The 13,706-nt window shown below is 50.0% G+C and overlaps 1 long non-coding RNA gene across 2 annotated transcripts in view; it reads left to right on the plus strand.

Annotated features, from left to right (window-relative positions):
• The first annotated feature begins 3,347 nt into the window (after positions 1 to 3,347).
• The window catches only part of LOC112650296 (uncharacterized), a 122,117-nt gene continuing 111,758 nt past the window's right edge, over positions 3,348 to 13,706 (plus strand). For both annotated transcript variants that reach the window (XR_004803807.2, XR_007400953.1), the window contains exon 1: positions 3,348 to 3,529. This is a non-coding gene — a long non-coding RNA (uncharacterized LOC112650296). The remainder of the gene's footprint in view (positions 3,530 to 13,706) is intronic.

Raw genomic sequence — 13,706 nt, forward strand, 5'->3', positions numbered from 1 at the left:
GGTTACTAAAGTTGAATTTCTAGAAAGGAACCTAAAGTAGAAAGACAAACAGGGAAGTTACATATGTATCATATGCCAGATCACAAACATATGTAAGTTTTTACAAATCAGTATAAATTTCTTTTTTTATGAGGGTGGAGGTGTTAGCAACCCTCCCATAATGCTGGGTGCAAATGACTGCAGTGCTTGGGCAAACATTGAAATGTGTTTTCTTTAAAAGAGGTACAATGCTTTATCCTTTGTCTGTTTCTACACAGCTCTGTTTCTTACAATGTTTTTCCCCCATTTTTTTTTCCTCTGAGAAAGCCACAAATTTTCCTTCTCTAGACAGTTGTCTAATATATTTGTTACAACTTATATTTGTGTATTTATACTATAATTGGTACTGAAATGCTGTTATGCATGGTCTGTACCCTGCCTGGAGCCTGTGTCACTAACGTTTCCAAGAACACTCTGACACCAGCTGTTCTCAGATGGAATTAAGGGCATAAGAGAGGGGCGAGGGTGGGGGCAATGGGCGAAATAGGTGAAGGGGACCAAGGGGTACAGACTTATAAGATAAATAAATCATGGGGATGTAAAGCACAGCAGAGGGAGTATAGTCAGTAATGTTAACTTTGTGTAGTGATGGATGATCACTGCTGAGCCCTGAGTAATGTATATAAATGTCCCATCAGGATGTTGTGATTCATCTGAAACAGATACAGTGTTGTGTGTCAACTGTACTTGAGGAAAACAAAAAAGGAGTAGGGATAGGGTAAGAGGTGAGGGAGAGAAAAGTATGGGCTTTGGTGTTGGTCGATGGTTGAAATCCCAGCAGAGCACTCTTCTCCCTGTGTTACCTGTGTTCTTCAGGTTACCTAACCTCTCTGAGCCTCCCCTTCACAAGGGGCTACTGCTCTCCAGCTCTGTGCTGGCACAGGAGGGGTTCTTGGTGACTGGAGCAATTGTAACTGGGGGGCGTGGGGTTCCTGTAGCTGGGGCTTAGTCACCTGGGCCCAGGGAGCTTCAGTGGTCAATTGAGTCCAATCCCTGCTTCTTGTCTGGCCTGCCTTCCAGGCATCCCCATAAAACAGTACCCAATACCACTGCCCCCCACCCCTGCCAATCTCCGGGACCTCAGGGGAGGGAGAGCCCAGACTCCTGCTTACTAATGCATTCCAGCATCAAACCCTCAGAGCCAGGAAGTCCTCCTGTGCGTCTACACTTAATCCCCCTCACCAGATTCGAAGCTTATTTTCTCTTGCTGTTTCCTTAGGGGAAAAAGACAGAGATTTTGCTCATGCAAGATGTCGGACTTCCGTGGCCAGCAGCTCTAGGTTGCAATCTCCCTGGGAAATCAATGTGTGAGGAGATCTAGGAGGCCACGAAAAGGGCTGAGGAGAGAGGCGTAACATCCCGGGCCTTGTCCTTTCCCAGCCCTTGGAGGAGACCATACTGCTGTAGTGCTCACGTCTTCCCTTGGGACCTGTGTAACTCAGCTGCGAGCTCCCTCTCTGCATGAGGCTCGCTCACAGGGATCCAAGATGTACTCTGATCGTGCCACCCCAGCACACCCACCTTGCACTTCCTCCAGGGTCCATGTCAGGGAACGTATCTCTGTCCATTCACACAGCTGGATCCCTGGGAGGTGTCTTGGCACACCCTGTCTCTAGCCCCCTGGGGGGATCCAGCCCTAAGGCTTGTTGATTGGTTGTCTCACTGCCCTTGATGCCCGCCATCCATCACTTCTGCTCATCTTCACAGTTGCCGCCGAGGGCACTTGTCTTGGCCCTTCCCCCCTCACCTGCGCAGCTGCAGCAGCATTCTGGCTGCCTGTCCCCTTTGATCTTGCCCTCCTGGTCCATTCTCCACGTAGCACCTAGAGCCAGCTCCGAGAATCATACACTAACCCTTGCACTCACCTGTGTGAGCCTTCTGATGGCATCCCATCGTCTTTTGTATAAAGACCAACTCCTCTGTGTGACCTTTGAGCCCTGACCTGTGGCCATGCTGCTCCGCTTGCTCTCTGCTCTCCAGCCACTTTGGCCACCTTGTCCCATTTCCTTAGATCATGCCATGTTCTTTCTTATCCCAGGGCCCTGACATGTGGTCTCCCCTCTTCCTGGACTACCTTGTGCTCTGCCTGAGTCTGCCTGGTTAACTGTCATGTTAGATGTCACGTCAGTAGTGACTTCTGGCAAAGCCCTCCCTGGCTGTTGGGCTAGCTCCCATGCCTTTAGGAAAAGCTCTCCTAGACCAGAATTCCTTTCCCTCAGAGTTCCTAGCTGAGTTTACAGTTAGGCATTCATGAGCATGGCTGTTTGATTGACAGCTGTCTTGATAACCCCCCTACTCCCCATGCCTAATTTTCTTAGCATCCTTTCTGTGGTCATGGTCCTTTCATAAGCTGGGTTCTCTTTGGGGTAGGTTTGGGGTTTAGACCAGACTCGAGCCATTCATCTGGTGCTTTATGCGGGGCAGTTGTCAAGTCTTGGGTTACAGTAGCTTTATGCTTCTGTGTGGCTGCTGTGCCATTCATGTACAGTTTTTGTGAATGGGATCATACTCAAACGCTAGTAGAAGGGCTCTTGTTGTTTATAGGAACCCTGTGGTAAAGAAAACACAATCCTTTGGTATAGCAAATAATTATCAGCTAATTTGTCCCTTCTGTGACTTCTGTTTATTCAATGTACTGAAAGAACTTTGTTGATCACTTATTAGAGAAACAAGTGGCATCAACTGGCCAGAAGGTCCTTGTGGGAATAACATCAAGGGGCCCTGGTGGTGATGGTGTCTTCTCAGTCAGCTAGCACTACTTCCAAGCCTCAGCATTGATAGAAAGGGCATTTAGTGCTTCCCACAAGGAAATTGTCAGAATGAATTCTCTGTGTCTTTTCCCACTACCCCCCAGACTCCATGTCAGACATAAAATGCCCCCTGCAGCTCTGGGCTGTCAGTATGGATGGGGAAAGATACCAGCTTGATAGGGCAGGTGGTTTCACGGGAAGCTTGGCCTGGGTTTTCATCCTGGTTCTGTCGCTAGGTCTCCATGTAAGCTGGAATATGACTTCAGCTCCTGAGCTCCGTCTTCTGCCTAATACATCTCTTACAGACATACGGGCTCATTCGAAGGTAGTATTCAAATCCAGGGAACCCTGAGGATTGAAATAGACCACTCAGCAAATTCTAATCTAGTATGATGATTTTTAAATGCCTGATCTTCTGTCCTAATGTGTAATCTTCTTGTATAGGTCCACCTTATTTCCCCAGGGCCTCAGTTTTCACATCTGTGAAACAAGATGGGTTGATTCTGGATTGGCACGTAGGAGAACTAAATGCTGTCTCTATCTGTCCTCCACAGCAAAGGCAGATGTCACTACTGAGCTCCAAGAATGTGGTCCTCTGCAGCAGAGCCATCGGATACCCAGCCGGCACTAAGCTCTCCAGGTCTCAGCCAGTCATGGAGACTAAATCCTCACAAATCATCTGGGAGGTGTGGACGAGAGAAGCAAGGCCCAGGGAAGCTGACTCACCCAAGACTTGGGAGGTAAGTGCATCTGTGAACTGACAGCTGGCTCTGGAAAGGTTGTTTGGGTGGATTCTTATGTCAGGAACGCACTGAGCCTTTCCAACTCTAGGCCAAAATGGGCCACTCATGTGTTTCAAAGGCAGCAAAACTGCTGCACACCTTTGCTACACACCTCCTAGGGGGCACTTGACTTTGTCCTCTGATGCAGGTCACTGTGCTGGTATTTCTTTGCCTGTCTGCCTGCCTTCCCTCCTGGGGTGGACACAGCAGACCTCAAAAAGGATCCTGCCAGTCCCCACCAAAGCAAGTCCATGGTCATAGCCATGTCCCTTTCTGAGGCCTGGATCCTGAGTACTCTCTCTAGAATAAGTATTTGGGGCTGTGTGCCCTATGAGATGTCATTCTTTAGAAGAAAGCTCGTCTCTCATCTTTGGAGGAACTTTTCTACTCTGATGTCCTCCAGACAGAGACTTGGAGACAGAGTTATTTGGTGGGAAAGGACATGGGGAGAACATGCTGCCTACCTGTGTGCATCCAAAAGCTTATGTGGCTCTGAGCTCCCTTTCCTTCCCTTCCTTCAATGTTAGGTGGTCAGGAAGAAAGGGCCTGCCATGTGGGGCTTGAGCTGAGATCTCGAGTGGGGAGCCAAGTGGGCAGTGTAGCATTGGGTTTGGGCTCCCAGGGCAGCAGGCCCAGCTGAGATACCTGGCTCTGCAGAGTAGGGGTTAGGGTCCGTAGAGGCCTGGTTGCTGGGGCTCCTCCTCCCTGTCCAGACCCCGACGGTCAGAGGCACATCTGTGGGAGAGGCCAAAGTCCTCTCTGGTATCTGTACTTCGGATCCACTTCTCTAGTTTATTCTTTCAAGTTTACTTAAGAAATTGATGTAATGAAGACATTATGTGGCCAAGACGGTTAGACCCCACCTGTGACCTCCACACCCCAGATCCAGGCTCCCCTCCCCCACTCCTCAGGCATGTCCCCGGAGCCACATGCCCCTGCTTGTGAATCTGGGCATCTCAAACAGACACTTCGCTCTGACCTGGTTATTTAACAAATTCATTTGGGGGCGAGCTCAGAGATGAGGATCGGAGGAGAGAGAGAATTGTCTTTTCTTAACTGTCCCCAGGACGCCTTGAGCAGGCTTGGAGGATTCTCGCTAATCTAATCCCTGTCAGAAAAGGAACGATAAAACAATTCAGGCTTTAGAAGCCAAATCCCCTTCCTGCACTCACACTGTTTCTAGATCTCTCCCTTTTCGTCTCCCCCCTGTTCACGCTGAAGCCGAGTGAGGGCTTCAGTGGATAAAGGATTTCATACTCCGCTCTTCCATTTTTCATATTTAAATTTGCTTTCCTCTCCGGTTTGACTTTCCACTGACCCTTGAAGAATTGGCGTATTTCAAGGAGGGGTGGCGGGGGGTGGGGGAGGGGGAAGCGATCTCATTATAGGATATGAGAAAAATGGAGCAGAGTTTTAAAACTTTTAATGACTAAAACGCAGTGTTCCAAGTCGGTATTGCGTTGGAGTTGAAGTCACTGTTTGGTTACAAGTGTTTTAGGCCTAAACGGGGTTGATGACATCTGTTTAATTTTAGATGTCTGGAATACATTCTGAAAATAATGAAATCCAAATGTATGACCAAATTAGAGAACAATTTTATCTGCGACAAAGAAGTTTTTAAAATAAGAGCAAACATTTCGACCAAACAAAGCTTTCAAAGACCCATCAAACCTTTGGTCATCGTGCCTTGACTTTTCCCAGTGGGTCTCCACGGTTGAGAGAACTTTCCTTTCCTTTGTGTGTGAATCAGATGTTATTATGTAATTTCATACCCATTTTCCTGTCCTTTCCCTGGGTGCGCACACTGCTCTGTGCTGCCAACCCTGGAGAAGACTGTATTTAGGGGAGCAAGGCCTCTTCACAGGAAAGCTCTGTTGGTGAAGCACAGGGCTCGTGTCACAGACACTTAGGGGCCACTTGTCAGCTATCACATAATGGACTGAGCCGTCTAGCAGGGGACCCAGAGAAAGCTAACAAGTGCAAAGGCCTCGGGAATGGGACAGGGGCCTACACTGGCCATGCGCTGTGTGACTGCAGCAGGCCCTGACTCTCTGGGCCTCAATTTTCCAGCCATATGAGCAGCTCAGGGATTCTGGGAGGCTTGTCATGGCAGCTTCTCTGCTGGCAGATGCTGTTGTGGTTAGAACCCCCACTACTGGGAGGTGAAACGGATATTTCTTCTTCTCTTTCCTAGAAGCCTAGCATCTAGGGTGATAGAGAGACTCTGTCCGTGTACGTCTTTACTGTCCTCATCCTGGGAAGTCCTTTGAGGGTAGTGTTGGCAGACAGCCATCCCTGTGTCCACCCTGTGCTGCCAGAGTAGACCTAATGTCCAGCATGCCCCCTCATATACAGACAGAAAGTGAATTATGGTCCCAGTTCTCCCTCACGTCTGAAAACACTTGGCTACTGGGCAAGGTGAATCCTGCCCTTCCTGGGTGTTTACACCTTCCAAACATCTGTGGACTCTTCCTTCCCTGCCTTGTCCCATTCCTCCAAGGTCGGCTCCAGCCGTCTCCTGAGAGCCAGCCCCATCTGCTGAGGGCCTCCAGTGCCAGGCCTAGTGCTGTTTGGAAGGCTCAGCCAGCCCAGGGTCCACTTCTGGGACCATGGGCCCCTGAACCATTGTCTGCATGTTTCATTCCTGGCTTGGGCTTGGGTGCTGGATATCCCAGAGACCAGCAAAGGTTTCCCAAGTGTTTGCTCTTGACCAATGACCACAGACAGGCCTGGAAATGGGGGTTATAAGCATGCAGTGCTTGAGCTGAAATGCCCGGGGTGAAGCTTGGGCTTGGTGAAGCCTCCAGGCCACTGGCCTCTGCAGAAACGAGCAGGTTGAGATGTTAGTTGTTGTGGACAGATGGCAGATGGATGGATAATGCTGAGCTGAGCCCAGGCCTGTCCAGAACTCTGGGCTGGGTCTGTATATTTTATCTGTTAGCCATCTGGCTAACTTCTTGGGACTTTGGTGGTCAGCAGACCCCAGCCCTTCTGTTGGGAGGCATCATTGGCTGTGCTCTGTGCGGGGTTGGAGGATGATGTGATGGCTGCATTGTCTGGCAGGTATATTCAGGTACTTTTGTGGGAACTCCTAGAGGCCCCATGGTCAACGGGCATAGACTGTGCTACCTTAAGGATAGTGGGCTGTAGTCAGCAAGAAGGAGGTCTGGAGGCAGGGGCAGAGTCACCCCTCCAACAAGAGGTAAGGAATGCAAGGTGGGAATTTCACTTAGTCTGAGGGCTGCGGGATGGAGAGAGTGGAGCAGCTGGGCTGGGAGTCAAGAGATATGGCCCTTGCTCCATGTGACTTTGAGTGAACCAGGGACCTTGCTGGGTCTCTATAAAATGTGGAGGTCAAAACCAACCTGACAGGCTCATGGGGAAACCCAGATAATAAATTGAAATTAAAAACAGTTATAAAGAAGGCATTTTGTGAAGGCTTGGACCAGTATAGGAAGTTTGCATTTTGTTGGTACTAACAGAGATTTCCAAGGAGTAGTGATGACAGTAGTGAGTTCATCCTTCCTGTGGTGTTTCCCAACCCATTCAGGGCAGTGGGGTTGAAAGAAAATGAAATTAGGAGCCAGGCCTTTGGATTTCCAGGTTTCTTGTATCTAACTCTCTCTGTGTGGCCTTTGGTAAGTCCGGCCTGTTTTTGGGTCCTAGTGTCCCCATCGGTAAAAAGAGAACCGCGGTGCCCACTCTGCTTTCCGCATCCAGCTGCTCAGAAGGTGGTGGGGTGGTGTGAGTCAGCATTTTTGCAAATGAGAAGCACCATGGGGATGGGTTGGGCTGATGTTGATGGCACTGGTTGCTGGAAAGGGTGTTCAGGCCAACGTAAATTGATGCAACTCCAAGGGCCAGTGGCCTCTGGGGGACTATTCAGAGCTGGATGTTCTCCTGTGGCAGGTGCACGCTGTCAGGTTCCCAGGCTAGGGGGCTCAGTCCCTAACTTTTTGTGTGGAGTGAGGGGCTGAGTCATCCAGAGCTTTGTCAGTGTGGCCATAATTCCAGCCCATACTCTGCAGGCATCAAGTAGACCTTAATGTTCTCGGTATGGTGCAATGAGTTCACAGCATCAGGGTTGCGACTAGCTACTTGGGGAGACCGTAAGCACAAAGAGGCATAGGCACGTTTTGCCAGATGTGTTGCCAGAAGGGAACCCTGGGGGCCAGGCTTGGTGCTGTTTTGCTTTAATAGTCTTTAGTTTTCTGACCAGTTTCACTTATTTATTTTGAGAGATTTTATTTACCTATTTGAGAGATGGCAAGTGCATGTGAGTGTACAAGCAGAGGGAGCGAAAGGGAGAAGCAGACTCTCCGCTGAGCAGGGAGCCCCGATGTGGGGTTCGACCCCAGGATCTTGGGATCAGACCTGAGCTGAAGGCAGATGCTTAACTGACTGAGCCACCCAGGCGCCCCTTCTGAGCAGTTTTAGACACACATCAAGATTGAGGGGAGGATACAGAGAGTTCCCGCACACCACCCCAGCCCCATCCTGGCATAGTCTCTCCCCTGTCATCAACATCCCCGGCCAGAGTGGGACCTTTGTTATAGTTGGTGAACCTGCTGTGATGTGTCATTATCACCCAAAGCCCACAGTTTACATTCAAGTTCACTCTGGGTGTTGTACATTGTATGGGTTTGGATGAGTGTATGGCGACATGTATCCCCCATTATCATGTCACATGGAGTACTTTAAACACCCTAAAAAAATCTCTGTGCTATTTATCCCACCCTCCCCATCCTCCCTTCAACTGATATTTTTACTGTCTTCAGAAGAAATGTTCTCAGAGAGGTGAAAGTCCCTTGGCCATAAGGTATGAGCCCTGCCCAGGTGACTCCTGAGCATAAGGCTGTGGCTTAGTAGGTGGTCCCCAGGCCCAGCATAGGCCTGGCCCATGGCAGCTTGGGCACTGGAGGTGGGGTAGGGGGTGGGGTGGAGTGGCGGCCAGCCAGCAAGCCAAGGCTGGTATTCCTACTCCCCTTTGCCACCAACCCTAAGCTCTGACATAATCAGGACATTGATTGCCACCCTGTGGATATTGGATTTCATGGGACAGGCCAGGGTCTTGGGGGAGGTTGGGTGGGTGGTAGGAGGAGGGATGAGGAGATGGGAGGAAGAAGTCATTCACATCATGGTGACTGAGCATCACGTCTGTGCTGGGCACTGTGTTAAATGCTGAAGATATAACATGAAGCGTGACAGATGAGCTCCCTGCCTCTTGGAGCTCGTATTCTGGTGAGGGACACATCCAGTATGCACGGATATAAAGAAATATGAGAGTTATCAGCTGTGACAAGTACACTGTAGAGCATTAAAATTGGGTCATGTGGAGAACTCTTTAAAACTGGGTGGTCAGTGGGGATCCCTGGGTGGCGCAGCGGTTTAGCGCCTGCCTTTGGCCCAGGGCGCGATCCTGGAGACCCGGGATCGAATCCCATGTCGGGCTCCCAGTGTATGGAGCCTGCTGCTCCCTCTGCCTATGTCTTTGTCTCTCTCTCTCTCTCTCTGTGTGACTATCATAAATAAATAAAAATTATAAAAAAAAACAAAACAAAACTGGGTGGTCAGGGACATTGTCTCTGAAGAGATCCATGTGACGAGGAGTCAGCTGTGAGAAAATCAGGGGAATGTATTGCAGGCAAATAAAACCACAGGTGCAAAGGCCCTGGGGTTCAATAGTTCTGGTGTGTTGAGGATGCAGAATGGACAGTGCAGATGGATTTAGGAATCAAGAAGAGAGTGGTAAATGAGGATATGGGTGAGGTAGAGTATAGACTGTGTGGGGCTATACAGGCCAAGATCTAGGAGTTTGGATATAATTCCGAATATAATGGGAAGCCGGGGTGGTGATAGTGGTGCATGATGGGATTTGTGTTCTAAAATGATCCCTTTGACCATGGAATGGACAGTGGATTGGTTGTAGAGAGCAAAGATGGAGGACAAGAGGTCAATTAGGCTAGTAAAGGAGTGTTGGTGCAAAATGGTGGTGGCGTAGACTGACAGGGCACAGAGGGGCAGAGAAGTGGGTGGATCCACATGTGTTTTGGAGGTAGAGTCACTAGGGTTTTCTGACGAGTTGGCACTCTGCCCACACAGTTGGCCAAGCCAACGATCACACCCAACTTCCCTTCTTTCCTCAGCCCCACAGCCATTGCTGAGATGGGGAGAGGAAGAAGAGCAGACTTGGGGGAGAGGCAGTCAGGGGTGCAACTTGGGACTTATTAAGTTTGAGGGGCCTATCAGGCATATAAGTGACGACGTGAAGGAGGCTGTCATGCGCAGAGAGCTGCAAGGAGAGTAGACCTGGGTCTCAACACTTGATGTCACTGGTGTGGTGGTGGCATTTGACAGCCACGGAGTGGGAAGAGGCGGTGGGCCCTGGAGAGGACAGAGGAGGGCTTGTAGAGTGAGCTCTTGGGCTGTGCGGCCTTTATGTATGGGGAAGCCAGCCAGTGAGGGCGCGGGGAAGGCATGGCTGGGGGCGTGAGCATCCTGCAAGCAGGAGGAGGGAAGGGCTTGGCGGGGAGGCAGTGGTGAAGCCTGCCTGGGCAGGGCCAACTGGGTGCCGTGGGTGAAGGCGTGCAGATCTGTCCACGCACGGGGCCCATGTAACTCTCCAGGTGTTTTGCCAAAGTAGGAAGCAGAGACATGGGGTGGCAGCTTGAGGGAGATGGGGGGGGTGTCAATGTAGGGGTTTCTGGATATGGGAGATATTACAGCAAATTTGTCTGCTGGTGTGAATGATGCAGATGGGAGTTACTAGTCCCTAGGTAGAGGGGATGCCGACAGGACGCACGTCTCTGCTGGGGCCAGGGAGGTGGGCCTTGGTGTACAAGGCAAGAGTGGGCCTGGAATAAGAGCGGGGATACTTTCTTTAGGTCTGTGCACTGTAGGGGAGGCAGACACAGTGGACTTGGCCGAGAGATGCCTACAGTTCTCCGACCCCAGATGTCTGTCCCCAGACCAGACCTCTGTCCCCATCCTTCTGATTCCCCATCTGCCTCCTGATGTCTCCAGCCTTGTGCTTCTGAGTATACTTGTCCTTTCCCACTTAAGCGCCTCACTCTTCCCCCTTCTACGGCCTTCCATGTCTCAGCCCATTATTCCCCAGCCTCTTACCTCCTTCCTTCAAGGAGTCTTCTGGGATTTCCTCAGGCCACAGAGCTCTCTCTCCAACTGGGCTGTTGGGGCCCTGATGATGCAGGACCCAGACAGGTGCCTGGTCGCTAGGCTTTCAGGGCCAGTGGGAGCGATGCTGTCTTGTCATACCTTGTATGCCAGTGTTGTGAAGTCCTCTGCAGCAAGGTAGCAGGCCGGTAGTTTGTGGAGAGAGAAAAGATAGAGAGCTTGGGTGTGGGTCTCACTTACCTGGGTTCAAGTCAGAGGTCCTTACTAGTTATATGACCTTTGGCAGCTTTTAATTTAATTTGATTTTTTATTTAATTTTTAAACTTTTTTTTTTTTTTTTTTTTTTAGATTTTATTTATTCATGAGAGACACAGCGAGAGGCAGAGACACAGACAGAGGGAGAAGCAGGCTCCCTGCAGAGAGCCCAATGTAAGACTCGATCCCAGGACCCCAGGATCACGCCCTAAGCCGAAGGCAGATGCTCAACCATTGAGCCACCCAGGCATCCCCTCATGGCATCTTTTTTAGAAGCCTCTCTTGTTTGCCCCTCTGTGAAGTCAGGTTAATAGGATTTACCTCACTAGCATTTGCTGTGGTTTAAATGAGCTAATGCACATAAACTGCACCTGCTACATTATTAGTGCTCAATAAATATCATCATCATCATAATTATTAAGGTTTTTTTTTGTTTTGTTTTTTAACCTACCATTTCTTCAGTGGGACCTTAGGGAAGTTGCTTGACCTTTCCATGCCTGGTTCCTCTTTGGAAAACTGCAGCTGGTAACAGTGTCCTCCGTAGGGGGCTGTGGACTCTAATGAGCCAAAATGTGTGAGGAGTGGAGTCTGAAAGCGGGCACACAGTAGGTGTTCAAGAAGAGGAGCTCGCTGCTGGTGATGATGACGATGGTGGTGGTCATTGTCTCTGCATTTTGGTTTCCCCTGCTGAACCCCCACTGACACTGGTGGGGGGTCGCCTGGGGATCCCACCCCCTCTGCTGAGCTCTGGCTAACGTGCCCCCCATCCCCACTCCCGCTGCCCCCAGGCTCAGCTCTTCACACTTGGCTTCTCACCCTGCCCCATGAACCCATTCATCTCTGGTTGTGAGGCTCCAAGGCTTTGAAAATTACTCTTAAAAAATTGCACTCTTCTGACCCTTTAAACTTCACATCCAGCCCTCTTAGTACACTAATGAAGCCCAGCCCGGGCTGTCTTAGGCATTTCAGAGAAGTGTGGCTGACAGTGCCTTTGTAATTTACATAGAAACATAGGGACACACATGGACCCAAATATGTATCTGTATAATTAAGGATAAAAATCATAATCCCCTAAGCAAGCTGTGCTAGTGAGCATCAGGTTTAATAGGGATTATGAGGAGGAATTAAAGTCGCCCAAGGGGTACACCGAGAGACTTCAAACACCTTTCGGAAAACAAATTAACGTGGTTTTCAGAAATCATTTTCTCAGGGCAGCAGAGGGTTTTCCTTGGGCTTCCCTGCTTTCTTTTGAGATGTATTTTTAACACTTGTATAAACAGTTTGGGCCCTTGATATGGGGCTTCCTGTGCTCCTTTCATTAGCTGGTGTCTCAGCGAGAATTCGGCTCATTATCCGGGCATTTTGATTTCCCTGGCTGCTGCTACTGCTGCTGGGCCCGGCCTGGGGCCATCCTATTTTCTTTGCTGTTGCCTAGTGGTGTGGAACCAGTTGGTGTGTGGCTGGGCCTGTTTCCATGTCTTTCCACCCAAGCCTGGCCTCCCAGAGGTGCTTTCAATTCCCTGGAGGACGGGACTTCTCAGGCACGGGGCAGTGGCTGGGAGGTTGGGGACTGGCCCTCCCTCAGGATTGTCTGAGAAGGTGGCAGTTGCAGTCTACATCACCCAGGCTACACTGGCCTCTTTTTTTATTTACTCTGCTCCTGCCTTCAGGTGCACCTGCAGGGGAATGTGTGGGCTCGACAAGTACTGAGTTCCCCATCACTGGAGGTATTCAAGCAGTGATCTGGCCTAGGTTTTGTGGGAATCTGTGCCCAGCTATAGAGCAGACCTGGATGGTCGTTAAAGTCCCTTGTAATCCTGAGGTTCTGCAATTGATGCTTTACAAAGTGGAGTCTGGGCAAGGCCTTGCTGACCTTTACAGCTATAGGGATACCTCTGATAGAAGATGCAGCACTGGGGCTTTAAACAATCACTATTAGTGACCTCTTCTCTGCTGTCCTCCGCTTGGGCCCAAGGAGGTGGTGCTCTCTTCTCTGGAAGTTTCAGACCTATGCTCACTCATAGGATTTTCTTTAAAGACTTGATCCTGTCAAGTCCCCTGTAGGGACTCAGAACAAAAATTCCAAGTTGTGTCTACCTAAGTTCCCTTTGGAAACTCACTTTCTTCCTTTAGAAAACGAGGGTAATAATAATTGCTAATTAAGCGCTTAGTGTATGCCTCACACTGTTTGAAGCTCTCGTTTCTGATCTACTTAAGCAGAGCTGTTAATGCTCACTCTATAGAGGAGGAAACTGAGGCCCAGGGAGGTTAAGTAACTTAGTCAAGGCCACAACTAGGGGGTGATGGATGACAGCGAATATTAACCAGCTACCGGGCATCTGCTGAGTGCATCATAGGAGAGTGGAGCTACTGCCTTGATCTACCCTGTGTAAGAAGCCAGGTGAGCACAGCCAAGGTGTGGGTCTTGACCTCTTGAGAAGGCTCAGTGACATTAATGCCTCCCCCCTTGGTCAGCACCTTGGCCAGGCCTGGCAGGGGCCAAGTGGTGAGTGTGATGTTGCCTTAGCCATAGCGAGCAGAGCTCCTGTGAGCTGGCCAACTGGCAGCATCCAGATTGGGCCAATGGGCATGTATCTTTTAGAGGTTTTCCTCACCTTTGCAAGTGGGCCGGCAGTGGGAGGGGAGTTCCGTGAAGCTGATTCACTCTGAGTTTGCGTGAGGCCATGTGTCCGAAGTCACTTCTATTTCCTGCTCCTGTTGGTCAAGTGCCTGTAAGGCAGGAAGG

The sequence above is a fragment of the Canis lupus genome, chromosome 11, assembly GCF_003254725.2.
Source record: "Canis lupus dingo isolate Sandy chromosome 11, ASM325472v2, whole genome shotgun sequence".
Lineage (NCBI taxonomy): Eukaryota > Metazoa > Chordata > Mammalia > Carnivora > Canidae > Canis > Canis lupus.